General features: G+C 44.5%; 1 protein-coding gene across 2 annotated transcripts in view; it reads right to left on the minus strand.

Annotated features, from left to right (window-relative positions):
- LOC122542316 (coiled-coil domain-containing protein 134-like) overlaps positions 1-272 on the minus strand; it is a 26,685-nt gene extending 26,413 nt beyond the window's left edge. The window contains exon 1 of one of the 2 annotated variants that reach the window (XM_043679954.1): positions 192-272. The gene's annotated coding sequence lies outside the window, so the exon portion shown is untranslated. Of the gene's footprint in view, positions 1-161 lie in introns of both variants that reach the window. The other variant, XM_043679953.1, reaches the window with a different exon arrangement.
- Positions 273-7,263: the final 6,991 nt, after the last annotated feature.

Consider the following 7,263-nt stretch of genomic DNA (forward strand, 5'->3'; position numbering starts at 1 on the left):
CCCCTCCCCTTCAGTAACACTGAGGCGGCCACCTCCTGCCTGAGCTGAATCATCCCACAGCCATCCGACCTGAGCAGCCGCCCCTGAACCTAGCTTTCCAATTAGACCCAGGGCACATCGTGCAAAAAGACAAATGTAATTATTCGAAGCGGTGGGCCTACCGAATCGTGAAGTACAACTGTGAAAAGAACCTTTTATCAACCATATCCGGGAGCGCCCAAGTGGAGGTCCTCTCAGCTCGGTGCCTGCCGCTCGACTGATTCTGCGCATGCGCAACCCTCGAGGCATCTGACCAATCAGCCGACCCGTAGGCGCGCATGCGCGTTACTCGCCCCTCGTTTGCTACTTTCTGATCTGCGAAGTTAAAAATCACACACCACCAGGTTATAGTCCAACAGGTTTAATTGGAAGCACTAGCTTTCGAAGCGACGCTCCTTCATCAGGTGACACTATCATCCAGTCCAACACCGGCATCTCCAAATCATGATCTGCGAAGGAATGTCCTGAGGTTTCCTGGAGAAGGAACAAGTGAGCCACTTTCCTGGGTGAAAGTAAGGACTGCAGATGCTGGAGATCAGAGTCAAGATTAGAGTGGTGCTGGAAAAACACAGCAGGTCAGGCAGCATCCGAGGAGCAGGAAAATCGACTTTTCAGGTCGGAACCATTCATCAGGATTCTTGATGAAGGGCTTTTGCCCGAAACGTTGATTTTCCTAGAGTGGTGCTGGAAAAGCACAGCAGGTCAGGCAGCATCTGAGGAGCAGGAAAATCGACTTTTCGGGTCGGAACCATTCAATCAGGATTCTTGATGAAGGGCTTTTGCCCGAAACATTGATTTTCCTGCTCCTCAGATGCTGCCTGACCTGCTGTGCTTTTCCAGCACCACTCTAATCTAGACTTCACAGACATGAGCTTAAAAATGCATTGCTGGAAAAGCGCAGCATGATTCCTGAAGAAGGGCTTATGTCCGAAATGTCGATTCTCCTGTTCTTTTGATGCTGCCTGACCTGCTGTGCTTTTCCAGCACCACTCTAATCTTGACTCTAATCTCCAGCATCTGCAATATCCACTTTCACCTTCTTGGGGTGTTAATACACTCAAGTAACACTATTAGAGAGAGACTTCCAGGTTTTTGATCCAGCGATACTGAAGGAAAAGCTAATCAATTTCCAGGTTATAGTCCAAAAGGTTTATTTAGAAATACAATCTTTTGGAGACCTGCTCCTTCATCAGGTTACTAGTGGGCAGGATCCTATCCCACTAGCTACCTGATGAAGGAGCAGCGCTTTAAAAGCGTGTACTTCCAGATAAACCTGTTGGACTATAAACTGGCATTGTGTGATGTTCAACTTTGTCCATCCCAGTCCAACACTAGCACCTCCACAACATGTTTCCAAGTCAGGATCGTGAGTGACTTTGAGAGGAGCTTGCAGAATGTGGTGTAAGCATGTATCTGCTGCCTCAGTAGCAGAAGGGCATAACATCTCTAAGATGGAATTCACCAAGGCTCCTAAGATAACATCTTCTAAACCCACAACCACTGCCATCTAGAAGAACAAGGGTAGCAGATTCATGGGAACACGATCACTTGTACATTGCCCTCCGAGTCATTCACCCTCCTGATATTGCTGTTCATTCAGGGTCACTAGGTAAAAAAAATCCTGGAATTCCCTCCCTAACAGCATTGTGGGTCTACCCAGAGGCAGTGTGGCACAGTGTAGCATGCTGCCTTACAGCACCAGGGATCTGGATTCAATTCCACCCTTGGACAACTGTGAGGATTTCACACAAGCTCCCTTCTGTGTGCGTGGGTTTACTTTGGGTGCTCCAGTTTTCTCCCACAGTCCAGATTTGATCGATTGACCATACTAAAATGCCCATCGTGTCTAAGAATGTGCAGGCTTCGTGGGTTTCTGGGATAGATCCCATCAGGACCTGAGGAAGTATCTACCTAAATGTTTTTCAAGACACCCAACACCTCCTCCTTAATATTGACATGCCCTAGAATATAGATACCTCACCCTAATGTCACCATCATCCATGTCCTCCTTGGTGAATACTGATGCAAAGTACTCATTAAAGAACACACACATTTTCTCTAGATCTACACATAAAATCCCTCCTTATCTGAGAGTGGACCCAACCTTCCCCACTAGCTACTCTCTTGCTCCTCATATACAAATGCTTTCGGATTGACCTTAATCCTAGTTGCCAAGATCATTTTATGGCCCATTTCTCCCCCTCTTAATTCTTTGTTTAAGTTCTTTCCTGCTTCCTTGATATTCCTCAAAGTCCTTGTCCAATTTCAGTTTCCTAAACCTTGCATATTCTTCCTTTCTTTCTTCAATAAACTTCCAGTATCTCATCATCTAGGGCTCCTGAATCTTGCCATCCTTATCTTTCATCCTGACAGGAGCATGCTGGTCCTGAACTCAGGACCATTGGTGTCTGCAAGGGTCAGTACTTTGTTGTTTGTAAATTATAAAAATGATTTGGAAGAAAATATAGGTAGTCGGGTTAGTAAGTTTGTAGATGACACGGAAGTTGGTACAATTGTAGTCGGTGAGGAAGATTCTATAGTGTGAGGTTACACAGGAACGCAGCCATCGTGTTACACCAGGAATACCTGTACAAAGATCTACATCAAGGCCCCAGCAACCACCTCTCCTTCCTAGGAGAGAGTTTCTTAGGACAGATCCCATCAGACCCTGCGGACTTATCTACCTTAATGCAGCAGGATATACATCAATGGAAAGTTGTGTTGAGAAAAAGATGGGAGTTTAATCCAGACAAGTGTGAGGTGATGCATTTTGGGAGATCAATTGCAAGAGGAAAGTATACATCACATGTCAGGACTCTTAGGAATATGGAGAGACAGGGGAATCTTGGAGTACAAGCCCATTATCTCCCTGAAAGTTGAAACACGAGTGGATAAGGTGGTAAAGAAAACTTATGGCAAGCTTGCCTTCTGCAGTCAAGGCACTGAGTATAAAAATTGGCAAGTCATGTTTAGGTGTATAAAACTTTAGTCAGATAACATTTGGAATATTATGTTCAGTTCTGGTCGGAACACTGTAAGAAGGATGTGGAGTTTTGGAGAGGGTGGAATAAACGTTTACCAGGATGTTGCCTGGATTGGAGTGTATTAACTATAAGGAGAGGTTGGAAAAACTTGAATTGTTTTCGCAAGAGCGTTGGAGGCTGAGGAATTACCTGATAGAAGAATATAAAATTATAAGAGGGAGGGATATTGGACTTTTTTTCCCCCAGGGTGGAAATGTCAAATAGTAGGGGACCTAAGTTTAAAGTGAGAGAGGCAAAGTCTAATGAAGATGTATGAGGCAAATTTTCTTATACAGCAGGTGGTAGGTGCCTGGAATATACTGCCACGTAAGGCCTTAGAAGCAGATACAACAGTAATATTTAAGACACATTCGAACAAACATGAAACAGGCAGGGAATAGAGGGATACAGACCATGTGCAGACAGATCGGATTTGAAAATAAAACGTACCAAACTTTGTCACCAAGTTATCCTTTATTTACACATGAACAGTACTTGTTTATAGTACTGCCTCACAGTCAGGCGCCAGATGTCAACATCCCTGACACTCAACTTTTTTATGTCAGTCAGGGCTTCCTGATTGGACGAGATTAACAGTCCCAAGCGTGAGACGGTGCGGTGGCTCATGGTTAACATTAATGCCTCACAGCACCAGGGACCCGGATTTGATTCCAGCCTCGGGCAACAGTCTGTGTGGAATTTGCACATTCTCCCTGTGTGGGTTTCCTCCGGGTGCTCCGGTTTCCTCCCACAGTCCAAAGATGTGCAGGCCAGGTGAATTGAACATTTTAAATTGCCCATAGTGTGAGGTGCATTAGTCAGAGGGAAATGGGTCTGGGTGGTTACTCCTCGAAGGGTTGGTGTGGACTTGTTGGGCCAAAGGGCCTGTTTCCGCATTGCAGGGTATCTAATCAGGGAATTCATATTCTGAGGTCCAGATGGCTGACCTTGTACAATCACTGCATCCTTCCCCTTCCAAGTGCATGGACATAGGTCAGTCCTTTTTCTTGGAGAGCTTCCTGGGGCATTTTAGGCTCCTCCAACTCAGCATCAGACAGGGATGGCCTATAGCACATAGGGGTTCACCTTTGGCAGCAGGAATACCTCAGTACAATTTCACTCTCATCTGGCAGCAAAGGCATTGAGGCAGCTACTTCTGTTATGTCCAACTCTGATTCAAAGGACTTGATAGTGTTTGACAGAGGAGATGAATCCAGGGGATCCAGCAGCATTTCTCAATATTCAAAGGGGCAGGGCATGTTCTGGCTGCCAAGCTATTTGAGAATTGCAGCTTTCATATGGACTGTCACACTTACCTGAACTTTATATGCCACTGATCCTGAGCACGCCCATTACCCACGCAAAGCTATTTCTGGGATTCTTCCACCAAACTTTGTCCTTTGTATCAAACTGCCTCTCTCGTGTGGCAGACTCTGCGGCCCTACACTGAAGTTCCTATGCTGTTTTACCCTCTCCTCAGCCAGATCAGACTTCACCGGGTGTGGAGTCTTCTATTGAGTAGCAACTCTGCTGGTGCTATCCCCGCTGTTGTATGGGGGGTGGACCTGTAGTCATGAAACTAAACACTTCCCTGTGAATACTATGTTTGTTTTCAGTCACTTTACTTTTGAAGGGGAACATAAGACTAAGAGGAGGCTATTCAGCCTATTGAGCCTGCTCCACCATGCAGTACAATCATAGCTGAATCAAACACTTCAATGCCTATTACCCACCCAGTCCCCACAGCCCTACACACCACTGGTCGTCAGGAATCGGTCAGTCAAACTCTATCTTAAACATACTCAAACACTGAACTTGCACAGCACTCTGTGGTAAGGTGCAATAGGCCGTGGTGTTGGGAATACTGACAACTCTGGCTCCAATTGCAGCAAGTCAGTCAAAGCAAATTAATACCCTGATAGAGTTCTTGGTTGATTAACCCAAATCTTGCTGGTAGATAGAATGGGGAAGTTGAGGCACAAGGTGGTGTTAGGAATTTTGAGGGCACCGCAAAGCAGGCCATGAAGTCATTTCACTGTCAAGAATCAGGAAAATGGATCAGTTTGGTTGTTCTCTTGGTCATATTAAGGTTAATTAGATTTGCCTTAGCACCATCATTCCTGTTTTCATGAACTTTGTGACAGAAACCAATAAGGTCATTCTTACAGACCATCACCTACACCTCACTGTGCAAAAGGATTCGTGTAGTGTGGGATGTTATGATTAAGTCCAAGTGGCTTCTCGTGTTGAAGCTTAGTTTATTTAGAGCAGATTTGTTTCAATAGCATAAATCCTAAAATACACTAACATAGGAACATTAGGCATACAGCATAACTAAATTCTGGCCTTTTTAAAATAGTAACTCCCACAGACTGTTCAAGTAGTAAAACTAACCAAGAGAAGAGCATGGAATACCAAGCACAGAAAAACTCACAACAAAGAGCTCGAGAAAGAGATGTAGTTGAATTTTCTAACTGCAAGGGGAATGAAAAAGACCTCAATGTGGAAATTTTATCCAATCACCTGAAACCAGTACTGTCTCCCATTTTCAGAAGCATATCCAAACCTGCTGCCTAGTCTCTCACCGGTGGTCGTCCAGCAAGTTCATCCTAATGCATCCCTCAAAACAAAAACTCTGGAGTGCAGAAGCATTTGTCAGTCAGTCAGGAGAAAGTGAGGACTGCAGATGCTGGAGATCAGAGCTGAAAATGTGTTGCTGGAAAAGCGCAGCAGGTCAGGCAGCATCCAAGGAACAGGAGAACCAACGTTTCGGGCATAAGCCCTTCTTCAGGATTCCTGACCTGCTGTGCTTTTCCAGCAACACATTTTCAGCTTTGTCAGTCAGTCAAACAGGCTGTCTCTCTCTCCTGCATCCGCAATACCTTGCTATCCAATAAAACAGAGCACTGAAAAGAATTTTGGGAAGAAGTTGCATCATTTAATCCATATTTTCATGATTTTTCTCTGTGATGGCTGATAGGAGTCCCTTCAGGATTAAGCTTCACATCTGAGAAAATCCAGGTCAATCTTAGAAGTTTGGCAACCCAAGTGCATCCCACTGGAGGTAGGAAATACTGCCAGGCCCTGTACATGTATCTGCATTCTCCATTGCTATCAAAGCTTTGAATGCTCACCACAATCGTTGCAAGTTGTAGTGATGGCCTGTCCCACACGTCTCAATATCAGTGAAGCTGCCATCACCAAAAAAGTAAGACTTCCTATTTAAATTGTTATTGGCAGTAGTTTCTGGATTAATAAACTTGCATAAACTAGATTGAGCTGTGAATGGGTAAACCAATAAATCAAGGACAGTAGTCAGTACAATAGCAAAACCATTTCACGCCTCTTAGTGGGCAAAAAAAGTGTGTGCAGGTAAGGACCCACAATGAACAGTAGGTAAATTGATGTTTCGGGCAAAAGCCCTTCATCAGGAATGGCCATCAGGACTTTTCTGCTCCTCCGATGCTGCCTGACCTGGTGTGTTTTTCCAGCACCACTCTGATCTAAACTCTGGTTTCCAGTATCTGCAGTCCTCACTTTTGCCCACAATGAAGAGAAAGCAAGGGACAGGAACAAACTAAAAGATTGAGATCAATATAAAGAACAATGGAAAATCAGTAAGTGAAGAATTAGAACCCATACAGCGTGGAAACAGGCCATTCTGCCCAACAAGTCCACACTGACTCTCCGAAGAGGATCCCACCCAGACCCGTCCCCTTACTTTATCCCTGTAACCCTGCATTCCCAAGGCTAATCCACCTAACTTACATATACCTGAGCACTATGAACAACTTAGCATGGCCAATCCACATAACCTGCACATCTTTGGATTCTGGGAAGAAATTGGAGCATCCAGAGGAAACCCACAGAAATTCTAAAAAAGTATAAAAGTACTAAGTAACATAGTGAAAAGAATAAGAATACATGGCTGGGATATCAAAGATTATAGCAAAAAGTAGTTGAGAAAGTGCTGAAGTGGAACAGTGATCCCCTAAAAGACAGATGCAAGCCAAACTGTTGTCTTCTTTTTGGAGAATTGAAGGTACCTAGTTTCCACGTCAGTTCAATGGGCTCCGAGATATGTAATTTCAATGAGTAATCTGTAAACTCTACAACACGCGGATTTGATAATGCTTGACTGGGTCAGGTAGAGGATTTGTAGTGTGGTTGCACACTCTAACACCTCAAATCAATGGACAAG

This window comes from Chiloscyllium plagiosum, chromosome 39 (genome assembly GCF_004010195.1).
Source record: "Chiloscyllium plagiosum isolate BGI_BamShark_2017 chromosome 39, ASM401019v2, whole genome shotgun sequence".
Taxonomy (NCBI): domain Eukaryota; kingdom Metazoa; phylum Chordata; class Chondrichthyes; order Orectolobiformes; family Hemiscylliidae; genus Chiloscyllium; species Chiloscyllium plagiosum.